Consider the following 15,080-nt stretch of genomic DNA (forward strand, 5'->3'; position numbering starts at 1 on the left):
TTATATTTGACTTCAGATATGCTCTTAGATCTTAAGCTTCTTGAGCTCTGAAACTATATCTAGATTATATTTGTTCCAGCACACTGTTAGGAGAGGAATAGTTCAGTAAATGTGTATTGAATTGAATAAAACATCAAACAGATGAGCTTCCACAATATCCTACTCTAGGATCTTTGTTAATTTTCCGCAGCTGTTTAAGCTTCTCCGCAAAATGAGAACCATTACTGTCACCATGGATGACCACTCCTTCTTTCCTAAAATCATCTCATCCCGTGGCTTGTGAACATTCCTTTCCGAGTGTCCAGCTCTCCCTCTTCCTCTGCCTTTCCCTCGAATGTTGATGCTTCCCAGGATCCTCCTTTTTCCTTCCTTCTGCTCGCCTTCCACGTTATCCTCTACTGTCTTTATATATTAATAATTCCCAAATCTGTACCTGTAGCTCATAACTTTTAGTTGAGTTCCAGACCATCTTATAGATCCAGCTGGATGGCTTCACCTCTTCCCTTGGATAATATTTGTCCCATAAAATACGTTGCGCTGAAAATTCAGGCAATGTTACCAGAAGATGATCTGACCTAGCAGATTGCCAATTGCCGGGAGACCTGTGAGCTGCACCTGTGCCTTCCGGGTTAAAGGCTCCTCTCCTGCCCCCGTGAGGACCCAGGGATCTGCGCACCTTTCTCACAGTGAGCGCCATTTTCAAGGATGCAGCCTGGAGAGAGAAACGTGTTGTTGAGACCATGGGAACGTTAAATGTGACAGGACCCGATTAAGGACTCTATATAAACTCTGAACTTTAAAGTTCTGTCAGGCAAGTGGGGAGATTTTCTTCTTTTGCCGCTGACCAACACAAACCTTGTAAGTAAGGCCCTTGTTTACTAACCGGCCGCCCACTAGTCTGGGGTGGGCTACTGTTTTCTTTGCTCACTCCTTGTCCTGTGTGTATTAGAGGCCAGTTTACAAACCAATTCAGATTACAATTTTTACGGTGTATATTATCCATTATTGCAATCTACAAGAAGTTGATAATGTATTTACAAATTTATTTCTCAGTTTTAGAGTTGTGTTTGTTTTATTTATTAGCATATCTATGCTGTTTAATCATCCTGAGATTTTCAGTGACTTTTAGACTATGAGAAAAGCTAGAAAAAATAAGGGAAAATGAGACAAACATTTGTCAATATACATAATCATTGAATTAAAACTTGCCATCATATCTTCTATGGTTATTTATCTTTAAAAAAACAACAAAAATATATTAAGCATTGTTTTCAGTCTTGAATGGAAATTTAATAATCATGAAATAGTTTATTATTGGGTAAAATAATTTCCCTTGAGAATTTCTGTATTTAAGTGCATAAATGTTCACATAACCAAAAAATAATTCACTGATGTGAAAGACTGAATTGCTTCTGTTATCTTCATTTTGGAGGACAATAATACAGTTCTTTGAGGCTTTCAGAAATTTACTCTTCTGTTAAAATTTATTAGTTTCTCTTTTATATCTGGGAGCTTTCATTAGCCAACCGAAGACCAGCTTTCTGAATTTTTTTTTTTCTTTCTGACACAGAGTTGGATCCAAAATCCTGCACAGTTTCGCCTGTTTGGTCACTGGCTGAGAGAACGCATGGTCATGGACTGATGACAACAAGATTTTTTGCAGAATGGGGTTGATTTTCCAAAGTGCAGTGATGCAGTTCTCCTCCGCACCCCTACCATACCCTCCTTGGAATGGACTCATGAGAAGGAAACTATCTGCTAATTCTGCACAGCACATGTGGAAGAGACTCGGGCACTTAAGGAAACAGCACTGAGCCAGGTGGGTGTGGTTTTTCCTTGTTACCTCAGGCCTGCCGGTGACCTTGGGCAGGTTCCCTAGTCTCATTAGTTTCCATGTGGTCGAGCTTAACAGTATGAAGCTCCTCATGGTTCTTTTTCTGATTATGACTGACTGCCCCATTTTGTCAACTTTTGGTCATTTTCCCTAAAGAATAACACTATTTTTAAAGTAACAGCTTCCAAAAATGTTAGTCAATTTGACTTTTTTTTTCTTTTGAAGTAGAATTTTGAGATTTAACACCTGTGTAGATTCTTGTAACCATTAGTCAGGAAATCATACTATCTTATCATCCAAAAAACTCCCTTGAGCTGTCCTTTTATTGTCACACTCCCTTGCCTAGTCCCTGAAAATTGTTGATGTGGCTTCTATCACTATAGTTTTGTCTATGAGAACGTCAGATAAGTAGAAACATACAGCATATCAACTTTGAGACTGACATTTTTCACTCCGCATAATGCTTTTAAAATGCATCCAAGTTGTTGCATGCATCAGTTTGGTTTGTTACTACATATTGCATTGTATGGATATACCACAGTTTGTTTATGCCTGTGCTTGTGGGAGAAATGGGTTCTACTTACATAAAAGGGTTAGAAAAAAGCTTAGGGCACCATTGGACAAAGGCACCCGAGGTTAGCTAGCAAGATATTCTAATAGAATCAGATAACTTGTTATATCACCTGCAGGAAATTCCTTTCCATCTGGCACCGATGTACCTTGATCACAAACTCCACTTGCTTCCCAGGCCCTTTGCTTCTTACACAGACAGGTTAATGATTACTGTCTGATTGCTTTCTCCATGTTCACGTGTGTAAGATCTTGTTTTCTTCATGCGTCCACTAGGTAGGTAATATTTTGTGTGCTCAATAAATACAGAGATGAAAGCCCTGTTCAGGGCTCTTGTCTCCTCCCAGACTTAAGCCCCTCTTGTATTGGATTCTGTGTTTGCTCTCTTGCTGGACAAGAGAGAACCCCAGACTCACAGTCTGAAACATGTGCTCATGGAAAAAAAATTGAGTAGTTTCGAGTTATTAGCTATTACAAACAAATATATGAACAGTGTGTACAGGCTTTTGTGTGAATATAAATTTTTATTTCTTCAGGGCAAATAGCAATGAGTGGGGTTGCATGGTCAGTGGTAATGTTATGTTTAACTTTATATAAAACCACAAAACCATTTTTCAGAATGGCTATAACATTTTGCATTCCTACAAGCAGTATGAGAGTTCTAGTTCTTTGTCAGCACTTGGTGTTGTCAGTATTTTTAATTTTAGCCATTCTTATAGGTGTATAGTGATGTCTAATTATAGTATTGTTTTGCATTTATCTAATGGCTAATGATAAACATCTTTTCATGTGTTTATTTGTCATTCTTAAATCCTCTTTGTTAAAGATTCTGTTCAAGTTTTTTGCACATTTTGTAATTGGGTGGTTTGCTTCCTTATTGCTGAGATTTTGTAGTTTTTTTTTTTTATATATTCTGGATAGACAGCCTTTGTCAGATACATGATTTACAAATACTTCCTCACGTCTATAAGTTGTCTCTTCATCCTCTTGGCACTTTGTTAAGCAGAGAAATGTTTTTAATCTGAGTTCCAAGTTACTATTTTTTTTTTCTTTACAGATCCTATTTGGTGTCATTCTTAAGAACTCTTTGCCTAACATTAGGTCATAAAGTTTTTCCCTAAGAAAATTATTTTAGAGAAAGAAAGTACTATATGCATAAGGCTAGTCCTCACAACATACTGTTGAATGGTGAAAATTAGAAATAATATGTTGCCACCATAAAGCATTAGGTACATAAATTATGATGTCATCTGTGGCCTTAGAAAGATTTATGAAAAATGTATAGTACCACAGGGAAGTAACTATGGCTTAAGTTAAAGTAAAATACAACTGTGCTATCTCCCATAGTTACAGAAAAAAACAAACCAAACATTACTTAGAAAAAGAGATAAAAAGGAAATACACTACAAATGTTAAAGATAGGCCAGAGTGACTCTGGGTAACTTTTTCATTTCTTTCTACTTTTGCATATTTCCTTGGTTTTCTTTAAATAGGTTTATGAAATACATCAAAAAATGACACAGTTTTAGTTAAAGAAAAATTCATTCTTGACATTTGTCTCTGGTGTGAGACCAAGCACTGTCATTTACTACATCTGACCGCTCTGCCCTGGAGGGTTGGCCAGATGGCCGGGAGGCTGGAAGCTTGGGTAGAAAGATCTTCCGGCTCAGGGGCTAGGGAGAGTGACCCCAGAGTTCGGGGGAGGGGTGGCAGGGGGAAGAGGGAGGGTGAGAGCAGAGGTTATGTTTTTGTTTTGTTTGTTTTTTGAGAGAGAGACAGAAAGAGAGAGAACGCGCGTGCACGAGTGAGCGCACAAGTGAATGAGGGGCAGAAAGAGAGAGAAACAGGGCTTGAGCTCACCCGAAGTGGGGGCTGGAACTCACAAACCGTGAGGTAGTGCCCTGAGCTGAAGTCAGACCCTTAACAGACTGAGCCACCCAGGCGCCTCAGAAGTGTGTTTGGTAACACACGGGGACAGTGATTATAGCCGATGTGCCAGTAACTCCATTCTTATTTTTCTCTGTCTGCCGCCTACATTTGCGATAAGCCAAGAGCCCTGGAAGTAGTGTAGATTTTTGTACAGATCATATTTGGCCAATTTTGCGGTCACTCTGTGTGTCTGATCCTGTGCTTTGAAATAGCAAGAGGAATAACGGACAGCCTCTGTGTGGAATAGAGGACCTATCCTGTAGGTCCTCATAGTCCAGGGATTCCGCCTGCCATCTAACACTGGCAAGCCACCTGTCACGACTGCAACCCCTTCTCTGCTGGAGATGGGCTGCAGTTTTCAAAATTACCTTTCACTTAATATCTTGCCTGATAACCACATGACACTCCTTTCCTCATTTCCCTCCCTGAGTTGTAAAACTGTGGTGCACTTTGTCTCTTAAACATAGTCCATTTCACACCGGGACACTGATGGTTCCCAAAGAGATAGATAATGACCATTGTGTTCTCTAGGAGGACGGTGAAATCCTCATTGTGGATCAGGAACAAAACCCAGAGGTTTTATGGACCTTTGTATCCTAGTTTTCCCCTTTCTACATGGCAATCCAAGCAAACTAAAAAGCCTGCATCCACCATGGCTGACAAAGTTAACTTGCTCTGAATTCATCTTAAAATCCTTAGAACTCACTTGAATACTTCACACAGGAAATGCAGAAGCCACCTGCAGAGTCTGAGGCACAGAATCACTGGAGCCAACCAACAACCAAGTCTGTCACAATGGATTACAAAGTGCTGACCTCCCACCAGAAGGAGGCGCTCTGGGACATGACCTGTTACTGCCTATACCTCGGCCCCTTGGACCCCCAAGCTGGGCTGAGCTGATGAAAAAGGGAGGGGCCTATTCGTTTTCTTTTCCATTCACGCTTGTTTTGAAAACATTACATGCCTTGCAGATTACATGATAATTATACTTAAGGGCTGCCAAGGCACTTCAAGAATAATTATCATACGATTTGCAGGTTTGAGAACTCATGGTAACACTTTAGTGCTGGGATGCTTTCTTCAGTCATTCACAGCAATTACCCTTCTCAAAAGTGCACTCACAATCTTAGATTGTTCCTTGAGCCCAATGAGAAGCTAAGGAGGCTAAATGAGATGTGTTCAAAGAAGGCAGGGGAATTTGCAGGATGTGACGCTTGACCACGGTCCTGACTGGAAGGCTGGCCAAATCTGAGCCTTTATGGGGCCACATGAAACCCAAAATTTTATAAAAATGAACACCTGCCTGAGGGGCATTCTTAGAGTAGACACCAAAGTACCTACTCCTTCCTTCCTCTTTCATCACTATTCGAACTGTGATTAAAAGTGGCAAGCCAGTGATTTTTCACCTTACTGTAATTGCTCCTGATGATGTTTCTAACAAGGACCACCTAAGTGGTCAAGACTTTGAGACTTGTGCCTTCTCATCAGGTAAAGCTTGAGCTTGTCATTCCTCTCCCCCTTTGGCGCTGTGGATGCCATTCCCTGCTCGTGGTCCTACTTGTCTTTAATATCTCTGCTGCTTCCTTTTGTACCATGCTGAGCTCCTGTGTTTGACAGGTAGTACGTGGTGAGTAGTTGTTTACTCCATAAATAAATTGGTGGCAATCAGATACTGCCCAGGAATTGTGTGAAAGAGTATGCATTCATGCTCAAGAAGCCTGCGTGCAGTGTTAGAGAGTGGTGTCTGGTTGTGTGGAACTGATTTCTTCACGGTCTTATCTCTACTTCTTTCCTGTTAAGTGGCAGACAACAGGTGGGACATGGGTCACAGCCAGGAACAAAATAAGTAGGGGCAGACAGAATTTCTGTTTGGGGGAACCTGGTGTAGTGGGAGATGTTGGTGAGTGAAAGGCAGTCAAAACCGAGCCCAGCAGGCGCTATGTTAGGGAAGCAGAGGACTGTGGGAGCACACAGAGATGCACTGCCTCCTGGCTCAGAGGAGGAGAGTGGACCTCCCCGACTTGTAGGCTGAGACCTGAAGGAAAATGGAGATGTGGAGAGGGTTATGAGGAAACATGGTTCGGATGAAGAAAATAGCCTTTGCGAGAGAGCCTGGAGGTAAAAGTGAGTTGGGAAGCTTTGAGGGCGTGAAGGGTGAAGGCAAGGGACGAGGCAAATAAGGGCAACTGAGTCAGTGTCTTATGCACTTGTTTTTTTAAAAGTGTTTGTTTACTTAGAATGAATGCAGGTGGGGAAGGGGTAGAGAGAGGAAAGAGACAGAATCCCAAGCAGGCTCTGTGCACAGAGCCTGACGGGCTTGAGCCCACGAACCCAGGCGCCCCAGGGTCTCGTGGTTTTAGGAACGTTCCGGTGGATGTCCAAGCAGGGTGCAAGCAGTGTGTGTTCAGGACACCTCGAGAGGGAACTATAGGGTGACGTTATAGAGGATCTCCTGGAATTGAGGAATACACCAGTTCAACCACAGTGAGGCGAGGAGAGAGCCGTTTCTGCATGAGGTCCGATGAGTGAGGCTTTAGAACAAACACTGAATCTTCATAGTTGTGCCTTGTGTGAGGCCACAGGGTGGGGTATATGGTTCCTTCCTCTGCAAGATCATTGATGAGATGCTCACAAGAGGGCGCCCTTGCAGAAGAAAGTCCCCTCTCGTCCATCCACATCCACTGTCCCAACTGACACCAGCCACCTGAGGAAAGGAGGGGCCCTCAGAGGGTCCCTTGAAGGACCCCCCCCCACCCCCGCCATGATGACCGTGAAGACACTGACCTACTTAAATTCCTGTTCAGCTGAATCACAGGTGTGAGTCCAAAACAAAAGATTCCTATTAGAACCTCAGTGTTCTAACTTCTTATGTCCTATCATTCTTTAGGAGCCTCACATTATTTATAATACCTTTGATTAAATTCATACTTAGGACAAAAACAGTGGGCTACCTCTCTTTAGCATTTAGAAGGATTCAAGGTGAACCTTTGGCTTCTTTCATTTTTACACCACACCTTTCACCATCAGATCTTCTGTAAGACCAAGAAACTGTCTTATTTTAGGTGCAACACTATAGTCACTTAGGCATCCCTAGCAAAATGCCTGGCACCTTAAAGTCACTTGCTTTCTTAATGATATTATCTTGGAATTTCGGCCCATTTCCTCAGGAAGTGCTATTAGCGGTACAGGATGCAGAATTTAGTCTAATGAGTAGATAACAATGTGGGTATTTTAAACCAGGCTGCGTCTTGGAGGACTGCGTTAAAAGAGTCAACGGACCCCAATGCCTAGAGACCCCTTATTGGAAGGGCGCACCCCTGCCCCTAACAGGTGTGGGCCTAGTCACACATAGTAGATACTGTATATTATCTGACATGGCCCCTTACTTGCACAGGCCTTTTTCAAGGCTCTGGGAGGGTCCTAGCAACTTTGTATCATAATTCTGTATTTTTTTTTTCTTCAGTGGGGCTCTCTGGATGATATAAAGTTCAGGCTGTCTCCAAAAGCCTTGATTCTCCAGACATTATTTCTCTGAGACCATTTCATAGCTGTTCTTTCAGTGGTAGAGCACCTGTCAGTCCCTGCAGGATTAGACACATCTAGGACAATAGTGATTGTTTTAAATTGTACGTATTGCCACCAGCTTTTCTCTCCTGGTTTTTCTTTAAGGGGCTATTGTATCAAAGAGCAGGAAGGAAGTGACTAAGAAAAGGAAGTTATGCCCAAGTCATGTGAAAAGTGTATTTTTCAAATGACAAATGTTTTTCCCAAGGTAGGGGTTGCAGCCGGGCTACGGACAGCATGGGTGAAACATGAATCATTGAGGGGCTGGATTCCCACTCTGCGCCACTCTTAGTCTTCAGCGCACACACTGCCCTTTGAGCTCTCACGAATTTTCCCCGTGTCCACTCTGCATTCCCAAGCTCACTTAATGCACGGTCCGTCTGCTTCTCAGTTTCCCTTTTCCTCAGCCCCCAGAGATGTGCGTGCCTACTTTCTGCATTGCTGGCTTCATTTCCGTCTTCAGCATGTGAGAGCCTCTCTGCTGGCTGCAGATGTATTACCTCTGTCTTCCTGGAGTCCTTCCCATCCCCGCCTGTCTCAGACGGCTTGCTTCCACATTGTTTTATTCTGTGTCATCAACTAGCAAGGCTGATGCAGACAGTGAACTTAGCATGCTGTGTGTCCATCCCCACCCGCAGAAATCGTTTCCAGTGGCATTTACTCTTTGCAGTGGGAAAGCAGGGAAGAATCTTGTTCTTCAAGGTCTCAAGCCCACAGCTGCAGAGGCTGAGCTGCTATGAAAGTTCCAGCTTCAGGCAAAGAGGGGAAAGAGTTCAGGACACACCTAAGTACAGGAATGCACACATGTGCACACGTGTTTAAACATGCATCTGGTTTGCCCAGAAACTGATATGCACCTGGGTTCAAACACCAGTTTCAATCTCTTTCTACATGTTGGATATGTGCTTGTGAGGGGCTCGCTCGCTCTTTCTTCTTCTTCTTTCTTTCTTCCTTTCTTTTTTTTGACATTCAGTTAAGCTAAAAGCAAAAACAGCCATCTGTACTGCCTTTGATACAGTGGATTGTTAAAAGCTGTTCCCTGTCAGACCCCTTCTTCCAGCCTTGGCGAGGAGACACAGACACATATGACACTTCTGTCATCCACATATGAAACACACAGATTTCAACAGTCATATGTCCCCTAAAAAATCAGGCTAAATGCTAAATTCTCCCCAATGGCTGGCTTTCCTTCTATGGCCAAGCCAGAGTGGAAGGTGTTTAATTTTACTTTCAGGTTTTGGATTTTGTGTGTGTTTTGTTTTTCCCACCGAGGGCACCAGACATTCTCTCTGATCCTCTATTGCGTTCCACATTTTTTCATTAACACTTGCATTTAAGCAGCTCATTCTAATTCTTTCTGTTGTTCCTGTTCTGCGTGATCTATCTGCTGGCAGTTGCCATGCCGACTCCAAATCCTGGGGTCCTGCTGCTAGATCACAAGCTGCCATTAGCATATATTTAATAGCACCTGATTGCCCTCCAAAGACCTTCTAGTAGCTGAACTCCATAAGCTCAGAGTGTCACGAGATTTAACTGCGTATTTACAGACTGGATCAGGGAGAGAATATGCTGAGCTACACATCTAGTCTCCAGGCTTCGTTTCTGTGAGTGGTAGGTTGGTTCCTTTGTCCTCATTCATGAGGAAGATCATGTCAATTGCACGTCCATGTAGGTATCAACTTTTGCTTCCTGGAGCTGATTTTCCATGATGTGGAATGTTGGCATGACTTTCAAACTTGTGGAAGCCTTCTCTCACTGATACTGAGAAGTCGGCTGCCCCCACAGTTTAGGGACCTGGGCAGGGGTGATGCTACCATCTTATTCTTTCTAACTGAAGACCAACCTGACTAGAGCAGGCAGTACTGATCAGAAATCAGTTTCTCTTCAAAAGAGAGTTAGAGAATAGTGAATCAGAAGTGTTTCAGTAATTAAGAGTTAAGGAGACAGATTATTTCAAAGTACATGGTTAAGAGCTTTTGAAATTAAGTTGCTTTGAAGTTCTGAAGACTCTCAGCAGCCAGTGAGCTAAGTAGAAGAATTTTGACACCTCAAGTGAAGACAAGAGGAAGTTTTAAATTGCCACTAAAATTTGAAGAAAGCAAAAAGGAGTTAAGCTGTGGTTAAAAAGGGTTTAGGGAAGAGGGACCTTGCAAACTCACATGCTTATGGAAATGTGACAGCTGAGGCAAATGCATAAAGTAAGGTGAGTATAAGATGAGGGAAGGCAATGGACACATGGTGTCAGGACTTTAGAGATGTGTGACAAAGGACTCTGACAATCCAGGGTGACCTGTCTAAAGTGAGTGCTTTCTCCTGTAGGTGACCAGAAGTATGTTGTGTTGCCAAATCTTTAGGTAACAGCAGAAAAGTTAGTAATATATATTTTAGAGAGGGGGCGCAAGTGAGCAAGGAGCAGAAAGAGAGCAGTGGGGTTCACCCAAAGCAGGGCTCAGACTCACCTGATTTGGTGGCTTGCACTCACCTGATGTGGCACTTGAACTCACAAACCATGAGATCATGACCTGAGCTGAAATCAGATGCTTAACTGACTGAGCCACCCCAGAAATCTATATTTTTGATAAAATTTCCCATTTTAAATATATCAAGCTTGTAATAATTTGTCTTTTAAAAAATTGGGTAATTCAACATGTATAGTGCAAAAAAGACTTCTTGTGTTGAATATAGTCAGTGAGCTGCCAGTTTGCCACCCATTTAATGGGAAGCCATTTTTAATGCAAGAGTTAAGGTATTATTAAAATAACATGTCCAAATTACTGAGGAACTATACACACACACACACACACACACACACACACACACACACACATGTTTATTTTGAGAGAGCGTGTGCACACATGTGGGTGAGGGGCGGGGGTGGGGGAGAGAGAGAATCCCAGCATCTATGCTGACAGCACAGAGCCCAATGCAGGGCTCGATCTCAGAACCAAGAGATCATGACTTGAACCAAAATCAAGAGTCAGATGCTTAACCAACTGAGCCCCCCGCCACCCTGAGGAACTATATTTTGATGGAAAATAATACTAAATGAGGCCATGTTAATCTGAACCCCCAGATAAGTTTTCGCATGTCTCCGTATTCATATAATCGAGCAACGCTGGAGGAATGTGAGATATCAGAAATAAAACATGGCTGGCTGGTGCAGTCACAGAGGACTTCAAGGAATGGGTAGAGCTTGATCTGTTTTTCAAAGCATTGTTGGATTTGGAAAAACAGATAAGAAGGGACATTTTTCTGGGAAGAAGGCACAGTAGGACCAGAAGTCCAAAGTGGGAAAGTATAGGATGCTTTATTCTCTCCACTGAGCAGACAGAAACAGCACAGACACAATGCTGGGCACAATAAAGAAATATCAGCTCAAAATAAAACAAAGAAAAACATTACTGCTTACTTAATTTTTTTAACTTCCCATAGTAGGGATGAGAGGCATGAAATATGGAATTTATCTTGGGAGGCAGACTCAGGTATTTGAATGAAGTGCCTGAAAAACTGACAATCTGAACAGCATTGCATTAGTGCTCAGAGCATTTACTTAAATTATGTTCGTGTGGATACACTTTCTCCCAATTTTCTTTTCAGAAGACTGTATTTCTTCAGTTTTTAAATTCGATACACTGCCAGCATGTTAATATGTTACGAGCCTAACTTTGAATATCATTTTAAGCCTGGGGTTTCAAGCCTGGATTTTTCCCAGGAAGTTAAAAGTTGACTTGCCCATTGAAGTCAATTGTAGTTGCCTTCTTTGACACTTGCCACCTGTGATCCTCAAAGGGCTTGGTGGTTTCAACATTAATTTGAGTAGTTGATAGACTAAATATTATGATAGTCTTACTACATGCCTTTGGCTTTCTGTATAATTTGATTACACATCTGTTTCTGCAGAGCTACTTCTACAGCCTTGCCATGCAAAGTCACGACGAGGGCCGGACTGTGCAGCTAGTTAATCTCCAATCAGGGCTGCCCAGAGCAGTCTGCCAGTGTGGGGGGGGGGGGGGGGGGTCCTGGAATGGTGCCAGTGAAGGCTTGTGTAGGACTATCAGGAGGAAGAAAGTTAATTAAAAGTCCAGTTAAGTTGACTTAAAAGATTAAGAAATCAAAAAGTTCATCAGGCTGGAGATGCTGAATGGGCCATGATGCAAAGGATCAAAGTGAGGGTCAGAAACAGGATGACTGGAAACAAAGCCAACCCAGGAACTCACCCTGGGAATGCTGGGACAGTGCTCTGGCAACATCTTATGCACAGGTCAGCAAACCCAGCTGGACATGGCCCTTGTTCTGACAGCACCAGAGCCTGGATGGATTCTCATAATTGGTTGGGAAGGGAGCTGTATCAAGAGGCAACTTTGAAGACCGCAACTTTGAAGTATTGTTTCCCTAGTTTGTCAAATGAGAGATGTGTGCTAATGTTCTCTCGTGTCTTTGTGGATGTTACTAACATTTTCTGACATCATCGGAATAAGGCACCTAAAGCATTAAGCTTGTGCCTGTCCTGGAACCAGCCAGTTCTCCCTCCACATTTGCAAATCTCTCCCCAGTGAACATGCAGAACATCAACACTAATCTGCCAGGTAACATTTAAGGAGAGCCAAGAGCTGGAGCCAAGCCCCAGATTACCCATCCTTCCTTAACGGTGGGGGCACCTTGGTCAGCACCTTCTGCAGGAAGGAAATGGCTGTGGAGAGTTCCTTTCCATATGTCCCCAGATCAGGCTCTACAATCTGGGGAAATGCTTGCAATGGGAATGTGCCATCCAAAAATTCAAATACACCAGTTAAGAAAGTGAGTATAGCACATGCTAAGTTTGCCTGTGGTCACATAAACAAGTCTTAGCTGTTTCCTGAAGATAGGAGCTGGAACTCTCTTGGGTAAAGCTGACTGAACTCGCACATTTCACCCTTGGCCTACTTTGTTTATCTCCAGACCACTGAAGCATTCAGTCTAGACCGTACAGTAATTCCAAGATCTCCTGCTACTTCTTTCCCAAGCATCTGGTTTTTCTCAGGCCCCACATGACCCATCCTGTGCAGCCTCGTGCTGGGATCAAAGAACTGCAGAATGTCCCACTCATACTGGGGTCACTAAAGACATTTGTTGAAGTCTGTCATCTGTCTTCAAAGGTGTCCCCTCACACAGTACAAACTTGGGTTTTCCTTCTGAACAGCAAATTTTGGGATCCTTGGAAATGACTTTCTACTGACTTCAGAACTCAGGGAAGGGAATATATAGGAAGCTCCTGTCCCAGGAACTCTGACCACAGGCTTGGCATCCTGGGAACTTATTGGGTGAAGGCGCTGAACCTCTTTGGGGAGGCCCTGGCTAACCATACAGATTGGTCTTCACATCGTTCGTGCCCATTGTAGACGGAATGCATTACTTTTGCTTTTCTTCACTCTGCAGTGCTTAAAATCTTACTAATCAACAAGTATTTAATGAGCAGCTTCAATATAACTGTGCTGAGTTAACTTCTTTAGTGAGAGCTTATGATTTCAAGCTTATCACTGAAGTGAAATGATAAAAATAATTCTTGTAAAGGAATATTGAATAACATAAGGCAGAGTGTCATGAAGGCCCAAATTGTGAGTGGCAGACAAGGTCTGTGAAAATAGAATTGAAAGAGAGAGCTGTGGCTATGCTTCCAAACAGAAGTAGATTTATGGTAGGCTTTTTAGGATGGGTAGAAACTTAATAGTGGATGAATAATGAAGACTCTTCATGCAAGAAAAATTATATGAACTCAGTCAGATAGTAGAAATAGTGGACTAAGTAAAGCATTGGACCATAGATTAGGCTTATTTATTATGTTGCCTCACATCTTTTATTATCTTTTTATTTGGTACAAGAAAAGGAAATAGATTTCCATTTGATACAGATTCAAGTAATCTAAGTTCCTATTTAATTCTGCCCTTTGGGTCCAAGCATGACTTTCCTGGTTCTCCTGAATGTTGGCCAAAACACCATATGTTCTTTCAATATCACACCATTTTCTTTCAGCCAATAATTTTATATTATTGTGCTGGATATTGTGATCAGATCTATTTCTACCGCTGGCTTTTCTAGTCCCTTTCATATAACTTTCATATAACATATGTTCCTTTTGTCTCATGAATGGTCTAGTCCATTAAGATGAAATTCACATTCATGTATGTAATTCACATTCATCTTGGGTTTTGAAAAGTCTTGGTGGCCTTTTATTAGTTTTTCCATTTCAAACTAAGAAACAATAAGCCACCAATAATTGACATCCAAAGGAATTATAATGAGAACTTCAGGAGTTCCTGAGGCCAGAAACAGGTTCAGGACCTGTCAAGGGGTCCGTGCCATCTTAGTGTTGGATACAGGTTCCAAGAAAGATATCCATGTTGGGAACAATGTCAATATTTAGAACCAGACAGTGCTTCATATGGGTAGTGATGTACTTAATCAGTTGGTCACAAGGAAGTCGATAGCCTGCAGACCTTTGCATTTGGACAGCCTACCCTTAAAACATGTTTTGAGTTGTACCTGATGGTTCCAAGTTATGACTAAGCCTGTGTCTCACACAAGTTTGGGGCAAGTTCACTAAAGGATTAACACTGAAGCATAGCTATGAGAAAAGGGAAGAGCAAAGATGTAAGTAAGCAACAATAGCTTTAACATGCCCAGCGGAGCTGGGGTTTTTTTGTTTGTTTGTTTTTACATATAAATAGAGGAGAATTTTTTGGAAGGTGTTTAGAACTCCATTGTAGAGATCACTGAATGTTCACAGTGGAACAGGATTTGGAGTTTGGAGTATGTATGAGAGCCAGATATTCTGACCAAAGAGTGAGCAGTTTTGTCTCTCACAAGCAAAACAAATCCCATTGGGTACCATTTGTTCCTTGGCTACATTAGAAAATACTCCTAAAAGAACAACACCTGAATTATTGGGACATTTGTAGTATCCTTATTTTCACAAAGGGGGAAGCATGAGCCTTTGATAAATGAACACAAATTTTATTGGATAAAATTTTAAAATCCTGGACCTGATTCTAGAAATGAGGTGTAAATGTCATTTCAGTGCATATCCTATTTAATTGCATTAAATGTTCTGTAAGGTCTAGAACAAGTACATCTCCAAAGTGAGACATGTGAACTGCTAAAGTGAGTCTCCTTTTGAGATGCACCTTAGAGACTAGAAGACTTTAGG

At 42.1% G+C, this 15,080-nt stretch overlaps 1 long non-coding RNA gene across 2 annotated transcripts in view; it reads left to right on the top strand.

Annotated features, from left to right (window-relative positions):
* The window catches only part of LOC115294726, a 188,507-nt gene that overhangs the window by 39,718 nt on the left and 133,709 nt on the right, over positions 1 to 15,080 (top strand). For both annotated transcript variants that reach the window (XR_003910089.1, XR_003910090.1), the window contains exon 5: positions 1,571 to 1,819. This is a non-coding gene — a long non-coding RNA (uncharacterized LOC115294726). The remainder of the gene's footprint in view (positions 1 to 1,570; positions 1,820 to 15,080) is intronic.

This window comes from Suricata suricatta, chromosome 6 (assembly GCF_006229205.1).
Source record: "Suricata suricatta isolate VVHF042 chromosome 6, meerkat_22Aug2017_6uvM2_HiC, whole genome shotgun sequence".
NCBI classification, from domain to species: Eukaryota; Metazoa; Chordata; class Mammalia; order Carnivora; family Herpestidae; genus Suricata; species Suricata suricatta.